The 16,770-nt window shown below is 45.3% G+C and overlaps 1 long non-coding RNA gene across 1 annotated transcript in view; it reads right to left on the reverse strand.

The window, feature by feature from the left end:
• LOC308458451 overlaps positions 1-12,486 on the reverse strand; it is a 262,354-nt gene extending 249,868 nt beyond the window's left edge. Inside the window, exon 1 of the long non-coding RNA XR_013977427.1 lies at positions 12,373-12,486. This is a non-coding gene — a long non-coding RNA (uncharacterized lncRNA). The remainder of the gene's footprint in view (positions 1-12,372) is intronic.
• Positions 12,487-16,770: the final 4,284 nt, after the last annotated feature.

Below are 16,770 nucleotides of genomic sequence, written 5' to 3' on the forward strand. Positions count from 1 at the left end.
TTAATGGCTTGCAAACAGGGGAGCCGATCTGTCCGTGAGTACTGGACTGAGTTCACCATGTTGATCCATAAATTGGGGTGGGATCTATCGGCGGAACCCATTCAAATGCTCTTTGAAGAAGGGCTTTCTTCGGCTGTGAAAGACGAACTTTCCCGGGCGCCCAGGGCGGAGTCTATGGACCAGCTGACCAAATCAGCGCTGACCATAGGAGCGCGCCAGGAGGCGAGAGCATTGGAGAGGCGGGAAGGGAAGGGGGAACGTTGGAAGGAGTTCTGCATTCCAGACATTCCAGAGCCAACTTTCCCGCCGGCAGAGCCGATGGAAATCGGAACAGCGCGCGCGCGCGCAGTTTCAAAGCCCAGTGAGGGGGGAAAGAAGGAGGGAAAAGGCGCCCGGAAATGCTATCTCTGCCAACAGCCAGGTCACTTTGCCAGAGTCTGCCCCCAGAGGAAGGAATGGCAAGGGATGGTAGGAGCTGTGGAGGGAAGAGAGGAAGAAATACCGAAGCAAGTAAAAGCCAACGCCTGGCTGCCACCGTCGGGGCACAGCAGCCAGGCCAAAGAGCAGTGAAAGTGCCCACGCCAGAACCTCCTAAACCCGCCCTAGTGATAGAAGTGGCGCTAGAGCTGCCAAACGGACACCCTCTAAAGATAAAGGCGCTGTTGGACTCAGGCAGCTCCTGCAATTTCATGAGCAAAGAGTTTGCAGCTGAACACCAGATACAGACGATCCCTTTAAGCAACCCCCTGCAGGTGACCACGATCGATGGCAGGGAGCTGTTGGGAGGAGAAGTCAGCTTGCAGACCGTCCCAATGATAATGAAGGTGGCAAGGCACACCGAACTGATAGCGTTTAATGTGGCCACCTTGGGAGGAGCTCCCATTATATTGGGGATGAGCTGGCTAGCGTTACATGATCCGCTGGTGGGCTGGCATCAGAGAGTGGTTTCTTTTGGTTCAGCACATTGCTTAGAACACTGCAAAGAGGGAAAGGGTTTGGCAGGGGCCCAAGCCACCCTAGCAGGGACTGAAGTAACGGAGAACGTGAAGGTACCACGACAATACGCAGATCTCCGCGACGTCTTCAGCGAAAGGGAAGCTGACCAACTACCCCCGCATAGACCCTTTGACTGTCAAATCAATTTACTCCCTGGGGCACAGCTCCCTGTAGGCAAGCTGTACGCCATGTCAGACAGAGAGATGCAGGAGCTAAGAGAGTTCATTGACAAGAACCTGAAGAGAGGGTTCATCAGAGAGTCCAGGGCGGTGGGGGGCAGCCCAGTGTTTTTTGTGGATAAAAAAAACACGAACAAGCCGAGGCTTGTGTGTGACTTCAGGGCCTTAAATGCAGTGTCAGAACCAGTGGCTTTCCCTATGCCCAGGATTGACGACATTTTGACAAGGGTCAGGAAGGGAAAGATTTTTACTAAACTGGACCTAAGGGGGGCGTACAACCTGATACGAATAAGGAAGGGGGATGAATGGAAAACCACCATGTTCACCCCTTTGGGGGCATTTGAATATTTAGTTATGCCCTTCGGCCTACAAGGAGGCTCCGCGTGCTTTCAATCGTTTATGAACCATGTCCTGGGGCCTTTGCTTTACAAGAATTGTGTGGCCTTCTTAGACGACGTGTTGGTGTATTCTGAGAATGAGGAGCAGCATGTGAGAGACGTCAGAGAAGTGTTGAGCAGGCTGCAAGCCAACCAGCTGTGGGTGAAACTGGAGAAGTGTCAGTTTCATACCAAGGAGGTGGAATTCCTGGGGTATCGCCTGTCAGACAAGGGATTGGCCATGGATCCCGGCAAGGTCCAGGCGGTGCTGGAATGGAAAACACCCAAAACAAGGAAGGATGTGCAGAGGTTCCTAGGATTTGGGAACTTCTATCGTAAGTTCATCCGAAACTTTGCCCACCTGACGGCGCCCATTACGGACTGTCTCAGCAGTAAGAAGAAGTTCGTTTGGACTGAGGAGGCGGAGCGAGCATTTGAGGAACTAAAAAGGGCCTTCGCCTCGGAACAACAACTCCTGCATGTGGATTTACAAAAACCGATGAGAGTGGAAACTGACGCATCAGACAGAGCTATTGGGGCGGTGCTTCTGCAGCCAGGGAAGGAGGAGTCAGAGTGGAGACCGTGTGCCTTTTTTTCGCGAAAGCTGAACAAATCCGAGAGGAACTACACGGTGTATGACCGAGAACTACTAGCCATTCATGAGGCGTTCCGGAGATGGAGGCACCTGCTAATTGGCGCACAACATAAGGTGCAAGTGTGCACTGACCACAAGAACCTAGAGTATTGGAGGACGGCACGAGTGCTCAACCAACGGCAAGTGAGATGGGCCCAGGAGTTCTCCAAATTTAACTTTGAGATTTGTTACGTGCCAGGCCCAGAGAACATTAGGGCGGACGCTCTCTCACGCAAACCTGAATATTTGGAGGGGGAGGGAGCACCCGAAGAGAGACATGTCATTCCAGAGGACCGCTGGGTGTGTGGGGCGGCATTGGTGGGACAAAGAGAACTGGTAGAGGAAACAGAGAATGATGAATACGCCCAGAATAAGCTCAGAGGTCTTAGGGGTGAGGGAGAGGAACCAGGGGGTTTCGAGGAAAGAAATGGAGCTTTGTATTACAAAGGGGCACTGTATATCCCTGAAGGAGACTTAAGGGGGAGGGTACTCAAGCAGTTGCACGACAGCCCCACGGCGGGGCATTTTGGACAACACAAAACCATGTGGTTGGTCACCAGGGAATTTTGGTGGCCTAAGGTGAGGGAAGATGTACGGGAGTATGTAAGAGGGTGTGAGCAATGCCAGCGAGCCAAAGGGGAGAGGCGGGCACCGGCGGGGCTATTAGAACCCTTACCAACCCCAGAACGACCTTGGGAGGCAGTGTCGATAGATTTTATGACTGATCTGCCGAAGTCCAAGGGGAAAACAGCCATCATGGTGGTGGTAGACCTACTAACAAAGATGTGCCACTTTGTAGCCTGCTCGCATGCAGTCACGGCGGAAGAGACAGCGAAGTTATTTGTAGAACACATTTTTAGGTTGCACGGGGTGCCATTGAGGGTGGTCTCAGACCGAGGAAAACAATTTACTTCCAGGTTCTGGAGGAAGCTCATGAGCTTACTGCAGGTGGAGGTCAACTTTTCGACTGCCCGGCACCCTGAAACCAACGGGCAGGCGGAAAGAGCAAACGGGGTCCTCCAGCAATACCTGAGGTGTTATGTCAATGACAGAGAGAATGACTGGGTAGAAAAGTTGGCGCTGGCGGAATTTGCCTACAACAATGCCGAGAATGTGTCCACAGGGATGAGCCCCTTCTTGGCTAATTATGGGTGTCATCCCAGGGCTTTCCCAGGGGGAGAAGGGGAGAGATGGGGTGTCCCGGCAGCCGAGCATTTTGTAGAAGAAATGGAAGCAATCCATCGTCAGCTCCAACTCAACTTAGAAAGGGCGAAGGAAGAATACAAGAGGCAGGCAGACAAGAACCGAAGGGAAGGTGAAACCATAAGGGTGGGAGATAGGGTGTGGCTGTCAACCCAAGGGTTGCCGTTCAAAGGAGGTTGTAAGAAATTAAGACCCAGGAGATTGGGTCCCTTTGAGGTCATTCAACAGGTCAACCCAGTGGCTTTCAGGCTCCGGTTACCCAACCACATGAAACTGCACCCAGTATTTCACAGGTCGTTACTGTCACCGTATGAGGGGGGACGAGAAGGGATGGCCACTCGGGGACCGGTCATAGAAGAAAGGGAATGCAGCAGCCATGTGGCAGAAATCCTCGACGCCAGATGGAAGGGGGATCAGGTGGAGTATTTGGTAGCGTGGGAAGGAGAACCGGAGTCAGAAAACACTTGGGTAATGGCAGAAGATATCAATGACGAGGTATTGATAGAAACGTTCCATCAAAGGTTCCCAAGGAAACCTCAGCCTGTGGAGAGGTTCCGGAGGGAATACTTTGGGACCACCGATGAGGAGGAGGAGTTGGAAGGATTCTCGGAATCGGAAGGGGAAGGGGAGATGGACTCTGAGGAGGAGGAGTACTTCGAGACCAGGAACCGCAACAGGTGGAGAGAAGTGTTCGGGACATCGGAAGATGAAGGAAGTTCATTCCGGGGTTTTGCCTCCTCACCGCCCGTAGAGGAGGGGGCGAGAGGGGATGAAGGGGGCCCTGGAGGGGAGGTGGATGTCAGGGAACTGCCATCGGAAGGAAGGGAAGTGAAAGGGCTCACACAGGTTGGGAGAGACTCAGCAGCTGAAGAGGGAACCAGTAGGGGGAGAGGAGCTGAGCTGAGGGAAAGGGAGCTGGAGGGATGGCTCAGAGACACTTCCAGCGAAAACAGTGGGGAGGTTTCAGGACCTCCTGTAGGGACACCCACTCCTCGCCGGAAACTGTCACGCAGAGAGTCCAGAAGACGTGTTTCCGTTAAGGAGCTTTTATGTTGGAAGCGATTCCGAAAGCAACCACTGTCGGAATCTGCCAGCGACTGACGGAGCCATGTTTAAGGGGCTCCGTTACAGACAGAGGTTTGCAAACTTGACCAAACTCTGAGGGACTAGGATTTTACACACAAGCAGCTCATCGTCCCATCACACAACCATAACGTTTACTTGCCACATGCATTGCTGCTATTCAAACAGAGCAGAGTTGGGGAACCTCCGATGGCCACTTATGACACTCATGTAGCCCTCATTAATTTCACAGAAGGAAGGGAAACCCAGAGTTTGGTGGTTGGTTCTTTATCTTGGGTAGTTATTTCTCCGATGCTTAAAGCCATTTCTAAGAGAATGAAACTAGAGGCGATGGCTGGGTGAGAAACTGGAGGAAACTGATGAATATGGTGTTGTTTGTCTTACCATGAACTTTTAATTCTTCCAAGGCACCAAAATGAACATAGGGCAACAGTGCACAGGTATTTAAATATTGACCCTTTGCATACCTTTTACAAACATGTTTTTGAAATGTTGGAAGGTTGACTTAACCTTTGCTCTCTTTGCCTTGGTAAAATCAGGTTCAGTAGGATTTTTTTTTAACAGACAGTCCTCTTCAATATAGACCAGCTTTTAGGAGTATTTCAGAAGAAAGCACAAAAAAAACCCCACACCGAAAAAGAAACCCCAACTGAAAGAACTATTTCCTTATTTCCTGAAAAATATTATTCCTGGAGAGGTTATATTGTTAAGGCACTTTTATAATCCGCTCCTCATCCATTTTCTATCCCTTTCTTTTATCTCTGGCTCTCCAAACTTGTACTGAGTCATTTTTCCTCTCCAACTTTCCCATTAAAATGTTCCATTCTGCTCCAACCCACAATTGAGACTAAACTTTACTCACCTTTTTTTTGTTCACCAATCACAATGCCATCACATTTTCAGCGCCTGAGAACCAATACGCGACCTTATTTTTTTTGGTATCTTTTCTCTTACATTTCAGCTCTCTTGTCGTCTTTCTGAGGCTGCAATCCTGTGCTTGCTGACTGGGAAGCAGAGGAGCCAACTCCTAGGGGCCAATGTCCCTTTTGCCCCCCAATAAAATATTTGAGGGGGCTCCCGTTCCCTGACAGTTGATGGGCATTGCCATTCAAATGGGGTGTATGTGCTGTATCTTGTGATTGATTATGCAGGGTGGGGCTTGTCATGGAGAGGGTTGTCGCCCCGATTCTTCCCTTCAGGCTACTAACCAATTACACACAGGCATTGAGCTTTATTGGCTTCTTCCTTGGCATAAGTTACAGGACGTCAAACAATAAGTCTAATAAACTTGAAGGTTAACTTAAAGATTTATAGGGGCTGGAGGATGTTTGCAACCAGCCAGCCCCAGCACATTTGGGGCCCTAATTGTTATCATCTGCCTGAGGGTCCCCACCTAGAGGTACTTGCTCTCAGAAGCTAGCCGACCTAACCGGAAGAGTCCGCGACCAGAAGGAGGAGGAGTATCAGGAAGAATGAAGTTAAACTAATTGGAAATAGCTTGCAGGCAACAGATTGGCTTAGGAATTTATATAAGTTAAGTGATGTTTAACATGTACAATTTCGAATTGAAAAGATATAAGGATGTTAATGGACTAAGTTAAGTTTATAAGAATTATGATTTGGAAAGCTGTTATAAGGATATGCATGGAAATTCAACCAAGGGGAAGCGAGGAAGTCACTTAACAATGTCAATAAAAGTAATTTTAATAAGGATATAATTTTTGTTTGTTTGTTTGTGTGTTTTGTTTGTGTATAATTTTGTGAAACTTAATAAAAAAATTTGAAGGGGAAAAAAAAGAAAACACTGGATGTTGAATGAGCATTTATTCTTTTTTGTTTGTTGGGAGGTTGGAGGAGGTTGTGTCAAAGCACGTATTATCCCACACTTTCCAGGGTGCTTTGCTTATCGCAAGACGCCCATGCTTTTGGAGAAGCGTCTCTGTGGAGCAACCTGAATTTCATAGAATCATCATAGAATTATAGAGTTGAGAGGGACCCTGAGGATCATCTAGTTCAACCCGTTGCAATGCAGGAATATGTAGCTGCCCCATACAGGGATTGAACCTGTTATTGAATCAATTCCACCCCAAAACAGAGGTGGTCCAGAAATGTCCTTTTGGCAGAGCTTGAGCTTCAGTATGGATAGCAATTAGGGCAGGCATGTCCAAAGTCCGATTCGGGGGCCTAATCCGGCCCGCTGGTCGGTGTAATCCGGCCCCTGTCGCAGTTTATTTCCTGGGGTAAAACCCCCCCCCCAAAACCCTCAACAACTTCAATCCTAAAAAAAAGGTTAGCAACTTTGGCAGCCTTTTGGTTGGCCCTCACGGCCCTTCAAATCTGGCCCTCTTTGAAAAAAGTTTGGACACCACTGACTTAGGGTGATGTTGAGCATATCCCCCAATATTCCGCAGATGAAAATAGAGACGTTTTTTCACTCCCTCCCCAAATGACCCTCCTCGGTCCCCCACTTTTTGGCAGCATCCCCCCACCCCACACAGAGCATTTCCTATCAGAGGAAGGTCAAGCACTGCCACCACTACCCACTTTTAGAAAGAGGCAGAATTAGATGCGGACTCACAAAGCTTATATATATATATAAATCAAGACTCATTGCACTCCAGTCCACTCCCCCTTTATTCCTGCCCAGGGCAGCCCTGCCCTCTGCCTGCCCCTCAGAGCCAGCACATCATGTGCCTCGGTGGTGGCACTCTTCTCCTCATGATCCGCTCTCCAGCAGCCACTACAAGCTGCCCAAGGGAGGAGGCTGGCTGCAGCAGCCATGGAGAGGCCATGGGGTGCTCCCTCACGGCTGCTGCTTCCCAGAACATGCAACGGCTCGTCCTCCTTCCTGAGATCAGTGGTGCTGGCGCTGGAGAAATGAGGACATTCTGGGACCAAATCAGAATCTAGGATGGCTTTTGTTATTCCGTGACTATAATTCTGGGACACTTGGAGGGTATGGGTTGGTATTCAACTAAGTCAGTTGAATGCCAACCACTGAATATTGTGAACTCATTTTTATTTGTGATTAGCAGAAGCCAGTGTCCAACTAGGCAGAGGCATTTATTTATTTATTTCATTCCATTTATGAATCACAGCCTATGAAACACCTTACAGCAATTTAGCAAGAAAAGCACATATAAAGTATTTCCACAATTGTTATAAATCTAAGGCAATGTACATTTCCTAAGTCACAACTACACTTATTACCACTGCATCATAGACATATTGAGCCTTAACGCTGATCACCATTCCCCCCCCCCCAATTCTGATAGTTCTACCAGCCGTCGGATAAAAAAAAAATGGATCAGCAAACATATACTGTATACTTTATACAAGACAAATATACACTTCCAGGTGGTTGCTCTGTTGGCGCATGCTGTTTCTGGTGCACCAGCAGAGCAACCACCTGGAAGTGTGTATTTGTCTTGTATAAAGTACACATTCTGGGAAATAATAATGCTCTTGTAGCTGGAGTTCTTTATCTCATGGCGCCTCACAGCAACCCTTTAGTGTTACTATAACTATCAGAGGAGAAGAACCGACACTGTCATTATCTTGCCCAAGATCTTTCCATCATCATTAAAGTCAGCATTTGGACCTAAGGACCAAACCAGACAATGTGTTAGCTCTATATCTGTGCCCTTAAGAGTACAGATCCTGCCCCGATCTGGAATGGGACCCAAGCATGGGAGTGGGGTGTGCTTAAACCTTTTGCCTCTCACTATGGTCCTGATTCCTGGGCGGCTCCTAACAGAATATTAAAAACACAATAAAAGATCAAACATTAAAAACTTCCCTAAACAGGGCTGCTTTGGGATGTTAGAAAATCTGATTTCGCCATGTGGAAGATCAGCAGTGCGGCCATGTTTGTAGGTCAGATAGAAACGGTTCAGGGCCTGTAAAAATCCAAGCACACGGCAATCTTCCTAGAAGCAAATCTTCCCAAAAGAATGATATTTCCGTAGACATTCTTATTCTGTCACAGCTCTCACAGCCTCCTTAGTCAAGCAACGATTTTGGTATTGACTCGCGATGTTAAATGTTTGCCCAGTTATTTCTGCTAGAAATGGTAATTATCAGGATTCATTATCTGCTGATCGAATAGTGAGCTGCTGTCTCCTAATGCATTCTAAAAGAAGAGCTGGTTTTAGAAAAAAAAAATTCCTCCGGAAGCTTCTTATCTTTGTAAGAGAGTAATTATTTTCCAGACCTTCAAAAATGACTTTCTTGAGAAAAAAATTGTATTTTCTATTTGATGAGCTTTACTTATTATAAACTTCAAACCAGGGAACAAATATTTATATTAAGACCATTTCGTGATCGTCATTTGTTCCCTTTGTTTTAGAGAGGCAGGCTGGTTTGTGGATGAGGGTTCAGAGGGGCTATACAGAAAAGGTAGGATGGCCTTCAGAATCCATGCCAGTGCAGACTGCTTCCCCAGCATGGCTTTGATGTGCCAGCTCTGTTTACTTTGGCTGAAAGAAGTAATGGAAAGGGAGAAGGGCCAAAGGAGAACACTTCATGCAGAGTGCATCGCTGCCTACCAAGGGGCATGTTTGCCAGATTTAAATTAACAGATGTTCACAAGTGTTTACTAGCACACAAGCTTGTCAGATACGCTTATAAGAAGGCCTGGAGCACATGATAGAAATCAACATCTAATTTTTGAAGTGCAATTAAATGGAGCAGATCCAAGTGGAAACATTTCAGGCACAAAGAGTTGAAGCTAATAGGTGTCTCTAGAGGTCAAAACATTGTTTTAATGACCATCACATACTGCTATCATCCCATCATCTGACATCTTGTGGAAGTTCTAAGTCCTAGTTAAGCAACAGGTGAGAGAGAGAGAGAGAAATTGTGATTTAAGGACATTTGTGTTACATGATCATCACTACGATCCTTGTTATCTGTCTGTCTAATTTCTGCCCTGTCATTCTGTACAAGGTTCCCAAGGGGGATTACAAAGTAGAATTACAGCGGTACCTCGGGTTTCAGATCCTTCTGGTTACAGACGCTTCAGGTTACAGACTCCGCTAACCCAGAAATAGTACCTCGGGTTAAGAACTTTGCTTCAGGATGAGAACAGAAATTGCACAGCGGCTGCGGGAGGCCCCATTAGCTAAAGTGGTACCTCGGGTTCAGAACAGTTTCAGGTTAAGAATGGACCTCCAGAATGAATTAAGTTTTTAACTCGAGGTACCACTGTAAATAGCAATAAAACAATTAATAATTCATGCAAAAAGCAATAAAGACTAAAGCAACAGATACCAAAGCCAGCATATACTAAGAGCTACGTGGGAGATATTAGATCGGCCAACATTATTTATAGCTTCTCAAAGGAGGTGTGTTTGGACTGGGCTTGTGTTGCGGGGAGAGAGGGGTCTGTGACACACTTCTGACGCCAAACCCAACAAAGCTGCTATTAACTGAAGAAGGGGAAAGCATACAGGCCTGTGTATTATGTCTGTATGTTTTGCCCTCCATGGTAATAGGAGCTTGAAGACATGATTAGGGCCTTAGCACAGTGGGAAAGGCTGAGGCCATGACCTATCTCTAAGGCCCCAGCTGTGCCACCAGCCAGCTAGGGTTGCCCCCTTTGGTCAGGCAAAATAAAGGACAGATTGGACTTCCGGGTCAGCGCCATCGGTGAATGGCGGAGTTCCTCCGTGAGGAGGAACGGGCTCCGTGGAAACTGGGTCTTCCCGCCGCGGCGAAGGTGGGGACCCGCTAGAAATCCCAGGCGGAGGAAGCCTGGGAACGTGGGGTTCGGCAGGGCACCAGGAGCGCCCCCCTACTCGTAGGGAATCCCTTTTAGGGGCTCCGGAGCGAAGTGGGGTGAGAAGCGCGGTGCTGCCAACTGACTGCTACTTTCACGGAGTGAAGCTGCACAGCCATTGCCGGAGAGCGCTGACTTTTTCCTGTGGACAATTGGATTTAAAACAAGTACCCGTGAGTAGAAACGGAAAATTGGATCAAGAAATTTCTTAATTTGATAACGAAGCGGGAAGGTTCAAAACAGGAAGTCTGCCTTCCGCTTTTTGTATATAGACTAAAGCAAAAACTTTGTAAGCTAAAGCCTGGAAAGCTGTCAAAAAAGTCTAAACTTCCTTCATTCAGAATTACTGAAACCCCCTTGGAAGCAGGAGAAAAGGGGGGGGGGACTTTGTTCAACCCTAGCAGGAGAGAGAGTGAAGAAGGATAAGTTTCCACCGTCTCTAACCTGGGAACGGGGTGTCAGAGACAGAAATTGTTGGAGAGGTTCATTGACTGTGAAGGGAATATTTTGACAGATAGCTAAAGAAGAGAAACAAGCTGATTCCAATGTTGCCTTTTGCATCCTAAAGAAACAAAATATCTGAAAAACGAAAGTAATTTTCCTTTGTTGGACTTGCCTAAAAAAAAAAAAATGGATACAAATAGAAATTGCCTCCTCTAGAGGGAGCTTGTCAAACTGTTGCTGCAGTACATTTGAGGGCTCAACAGACGTGAGATTAAGACCGTGGGAACAAGCTTTTCTGACCTTGACTAAAGATGAGCTGGAAAGAGGACTGGGTGCTTGCCTTACGCAAGACAAGTGCCTTGCTGGAACAGATGCATGAGAAGATGGACTTGATGAATGAGAAAATGGATTTGACTGTTGCAGTTGATAACTGTGGGCAAACAGGGAATATTGATACAGAAATTATTCAGGGACCAACTCATGAATCTGTACTGACTGGGCAAGTGCAGAAAATAATGGAGGAGGATGCGGTTGCACCCCAAATAATACAAATGGAGAGTCCCGAGGCCCTACAGGAGAATGAGCCACTGTCATTGAAGATTGAAGCTGGAGTGGGCCAGGGGGAGTCTGGAGTTGAGGAGGTTCCCAACGTTGGAGAGACCTTGGAATATGCTTTTAAATACTTTTTGGACTATATTGAGGATTGTGGGGAGTGGGACTGTGGGGAATGGGCGGGTTTGATGAAGGGAGATGGAGACAATTTTGGCTTGGAATCCCTCAGAGGCCTACCCCTCAATGAGAAAGGAAAGAAACTAAGAAAGAGACCAACAAAAGACAAGGAAAAGGGCTAGTATAAACAAGAAGAAGAAGAATTGCAGAAGGGACATGGAAGAGACTTAAGGGCCTTGGACATAAGGCTTCCAGGTTGATGGACTAGATGGAATGGACAGTAAGGACTGACACGATCCGAGACCAGGAAGAAGGGACGTTGGATGAAGATTGGAAGAAAATTTATAAAGAAAATTTTCTATTTGGGGAATTGGTTAAAAATTAATGAATATTAGGGAAAATGTTGGAATGAAACTATATGACTTTAGCAGAAATGATATCAGGAGTAATGTATATTTGATAACTAAGATTCAAGCTTTAAGGTGTTTTAGGGTAAGATAAGGTTAAATTAATTAAGGTAATGTGAATAGTAGAATATGGGGAAAGATGGAAAGGATTTGTTGAGTTAATTATTAGATTAAATTAGGTTAGGATAAATTTTTTAACAAAAATTGAGAAAGATGGAAAGAATTTGCTGAAATAACTAATTAATCTAGAATACAAAAAGGGAGGTGTGAGGAAGTCAATGAAACAAGCAAATGGAAGTTTTAGATATGTAATCTGGGATTTGTGTTGTTTTCTTTTTTCTTTTTCTTTTTGTTGTTGTATTGTTGTATTGGTTTTTGTGTTTTTTCTTTTCTTTTTATGTACTATAGTGTTGTTTTTTAATGTTTTTTTCCTTCTTCTTATAATTCTGAAACTACTAATAAATATTATTTAAAAAAAAAAATAAAGGACAGATTGGCCGAAATACAGGATTGGTATTGAGGGGCTAAAAATTACTTTACCTGGTCCAAAAATAACTTCAAAGCAATCCATTACAATGACACATTGGGTTTACAGTGGTACCTCGGGTTACAGACGCTTCAGGTTACAGACGCTTCAGGTTACAGACTCCGCTAACCCAGAAATAGTACCTCGGGTTAAGAATTTTGCTTCAGGATGAGAACAGAAATCGTGCTCTGGTGGTGCGGCGGCAGCAGGAGGCCCCGTTAGTTAAAGTGGTGCTTCAGGTTAAGAACAGTGTCAGGTTAAGAACAGACCTCCGGAACGAATTAAATTCTTAACCCGAGGTACCACTGTACAGCGGTTTATTTAATGGGGGGGGGGGGACAGGACCGTGTGAACTCCCTCTCTCTTGCTCTCTGATTCTGAGTCTCCATCTCTGACCCATCTACCTCTGCCTGCTCAAAAACTCTCTTTCCTCCTACTCTCCACCATGGCCGTGCAACCCTCCTCACTCTCCAACCCATCTGCCACCCCCTGCCTGCGCAAAACCTGAGACCAGTGTAGCAGGCCTGTACACTCCAACCCCCTTCTCTCGCTTTCTGCAATCCACCGGCACAAAACTCTCTCAAATTCCTCCTTCCAACTCCACTTCAATCTCTGGCTTTATCCCGTGATAATTCTCGCTCTCACTCTTGGCTCTCCTCCTACTGGACCCACCATCAACCCATGCAGTTTTGAGGAGGATGAGGATGAGCTCAAATACTTTAAAAAAATAAAATAAAAAAGACGCCCCCGTTTGAAGTCCGAACAGGACAGGGGACACTTTTCTCCCAAAAAAGGAATGTTCACGGTTTTCTAGGAATGGGTTGCAAGCATCCAACTGATAGAAGTCTTATCTGGACCAAGTTTCAGTTTATCTCTCTACTGACCGCAGGCACCTTTTTCAAGGTATCCACTGCCTCAGCGGGATGAGAAACAAAGGAGAAATGGAGCCAAGTATCATTCAAATCCCCAGATGAACTCACCTAGTAGTTTCATGTAGATGAGAAATTGTTAGAAGTAATCCTACATATATCCGGGCTCAGATCCTCATCTGGAACAAATCACAGAGCTCTGCTGATATAAGTGTAGATAACATCAATTTACAGCAGCTAGCTATTTCCCAATGGCATGTTTTCTTAAAGACATTTTGACCTATCTAAGAGACTCTCCCACCAATACAATTATAAAGGAGAGTGGGGTTTTAAAAAAAACTTCAGAAAATATCTATCTTATTAATAAAACTGAATTCTCATGCCTAAATTCTTTTGGCTTGAAGGTTCACCTAAGAGATATTTAGCACTTTAAATTTTAATTTCTGAGCAGGAGGGGGGAAAGTTAGTGATTTTTCTCCCTTACATTGAAGTCCTACTCAGGCATCATTGCCTGAAGTCATGATGGGAGAAGCAGGTCTGCAGATGCAAACCCCAAATTCAACCATCCTGCACTGAGCCAGGAGGTCTGAAGGGGGTTTCTAAGTGTGACTGTGTTGGGGGGAACTAACAGTGTAGGGTTCCTGTTCACGCTGCAGGATTTTGCAGTGAAATTATTTAAAATTTGACCCCAGCACCTTTTTGTAGGGAACGTATCACCCTGCTTGAAGGCATGCATTTCTGAATCCACCAACCAGCTGAAACAGGTAGAGACAGATAAGCGCAAATTCAAACCATTTTAAAGCTTTATTAATGTACATCTACAATGCAAAAAATATTAAGGGCCATATATGAAGATATTTGTTCTTATGTGTAATGATATCTTAGCTTGCAAGTAGGGGTGGCATCTGACTGCCTCAAGTGTCCTTTTCTTTTTCTTTTTAAATAATTTTTTATTAAAGTTTTCTTGGTTTACAAAGGTATGCACAATGTCTCTTTTTTCAAGTTACATTTTCCATAGGTCAGTTTCATTTGTTGAGACATTAGGGTTACATTAGAAAGACAAAAGGGGAGAAGAGGTGGAGAGGGCTAAGAGAACCTGCACAAACGACGCTGACACAAAAACCCACACGTACATCAAGTCTCCTTTTCCAGGTGGTGTTTGTCTGGTTCCTCCTCTTTCATCCCTCTCTTAGGTCCATTAGACAACAGCCTTTCATCCAGAAACCCAGCCAGATGGGAGGGGTATAAATAATAAATTATTATTATTATTATTATTATTATTATTATTATTATTATTATTTCATCCACATTGGCTTTCCTCATTCACTTTTGGAAGTCTCTTTTCTGACTGTTTCCTTCAACCTCCCTTGATGATAACTTTTTGACAGCTTCAGAGTCAATCGGACAAGGTTGAATTTTTGAGCGTTAACTTGTGACCCTTGTTTGATTGTTAATTACTCAGTTTGGTGGGTGGCACAAAATGTGGGGTTTGCGGCACAAATGGCATAAAACTAGCACAAAACGTTGGCATCTGTTTGGCGGAGTTCCAAAATTTTGGGCTCACAGGACTTGCTTCTTGTCCTGCTGTTGCTACATTTTCCACAACATAACACATTGCACCATCTCTAGATTTTGTATTAATCTTGACATTTGTGAGCGACTCTTTATCTAATGGCCTGACCTAAGCATATTTGATGCTAAAAACCGATCTTCATCCATTCTTTCACTAATGGTCTGGTGTCTGACCCAAGCATATTTACTCCTTAATATGCCAAGCTTCACTTCTGCTTGTCTTGTGAATTCTAACTGGTTTCAGCTATGCTTTTGTTGCAGCCAGTACACTGTCCTATATTTACTCAAAGCATGGTTTGTTAGACATACATTCTATGAATATTCACATGCTATCCTGGTTCTGTAGTGTGGAGGATTCTCAGGATATTCACTCAAGTGTGCTTTGAAGAGCACCAGAGAACATTGCGGGCAGGGCTGTGCGCCTAAATACCTCCTGTTTTGGGAATTGGCTGTTCAGGCATTAACACCTGAAGAAAATTAAGACTATCACCACTAGGGAGAAAATGCAAAGCAATTCTGAAAATCCCAGTACTTATGGGAAGAATGTTACCATCAATAATATTAATGTTGCATTCCGTCTAACTGAAAAGAAATATTATCAGTATCTCAGGGCATAATTCCCAAACCACTTAGAGCTAATATGGTGTTGTGGATAGAGTGCAGGACTGGAATGTACCAAACCCAAGTTAAAAGCCCCAGTCCTCTGCAAAAGTCACTTTGGGAAGTCACTGCCTCTCAGCCTCATCTGTTTCTCAGGGTTGCTGTGAGGCTGAAATGCTGCTCAGAGGAAGGGCAGGGTGCAATTCAAAGAAGTACATAATCTGTAGGAGTTCCACCAAAGTTGGTTTATGGCCATTTCAGATGTGAGAGTGAATTTCTTCCACATGGATTGGCCCTTTCATTCCTGGAGCTGCGGCCATGGAAAGGAAGTAACATCTGACCTGGTGCATAACCAGATACAGCTGCCACTCCCTGGTGGAGTGATTTGCGTAAATTGGCTGGAAAATGTGTTGCTGCGTTCACACAAATTTGTTGCTGGGAACTGGCAACTTATCTGGGGATGAGCAAAATCAGACACTACTTTCTCTACAAGGCTGTGTTCCTGGAATTGCATGGAACAGGAATTTACTTACATCAGAACCAGTTATACCACAGGATGTTCCCCAGATCTGGAAATAAGCAGCTTCTAGCATGGAATAGATGATCTCCAACGCTTGCCCTGGAAATGCAGTGAACTCTTTCCCACTCCTAGACTTGGGTAAATACACATTCAAGTATTTGTGCCAAGGCATTTTGCAGCATTATGCATTCATGTAGGAAAAAGAGAGGGAGATGAGTTCTGCATTTGAGGACTAGCCACATTCATTTTTTCATTTTAGGCTAGAAATTTTCTTCAAATCTTATCAGATCTTGTGACAACAGTTCACCAATGTGAATGAACTCACCTTTACAATAGATCTGAAAGTGTACTTGTAAGATACTCTTTTTCACAGTTAAATTGGATTTAACTTCCTGAGTTACCATATTTTTCCGTGTATAAGATGCCCCCATGTATAAGACTAAATTGGGGACTAAATTTAAAGAAAATGAGGGGAGATGGCCCAAAGTTGTCCAGCTTTTTAAAGGGGGAATTGCACACGTGCCTTCACCCCAGCAGGGCCTTTGCTGGGAGTTGGCAAAGTGGGCAGCCGCTCCCCCCCATGCCACGGGGGGGGGGCTTGCAGCCCCCCCCCACTATCCGTGTATAGGACAACCCCAGTTTTTTGACATGATTTTTGAGTCAAAAAACCTTGTCTAATACAAGGAAAAATATGGTATGTGAATTCCAGGTCTTGGAATTGGAAATACTGGCATGGAGGCTATAAATTCCCTTGTGTATGTTCATAAGATCCCATCAAGCATCATCAGCCACTTCTAATGAGGCATTCTGGCCTGCCCATCTAAAATCTTGGTGGAAAATGGCTATTGGAGCAAATTAGAATCTGGAGTAACAAATTAGTGGGAGTCTTGAAAAATAATACGAATGTAACTG

The sequence above is a fragment of the Podarcis pityusensis genome, assembly GCF_964106645.2.
Source record: "Podarcis pityusensis genome assembly, chromosome: 11".
In the NCBI taxonomy this organism is placed as follows: domain Eukaryota; kingdom Metazoa; phylum Chordata; class Lepidosauria; order Squamata; family Lacertidae; genus Podarcis; species Podarcis pityusensis.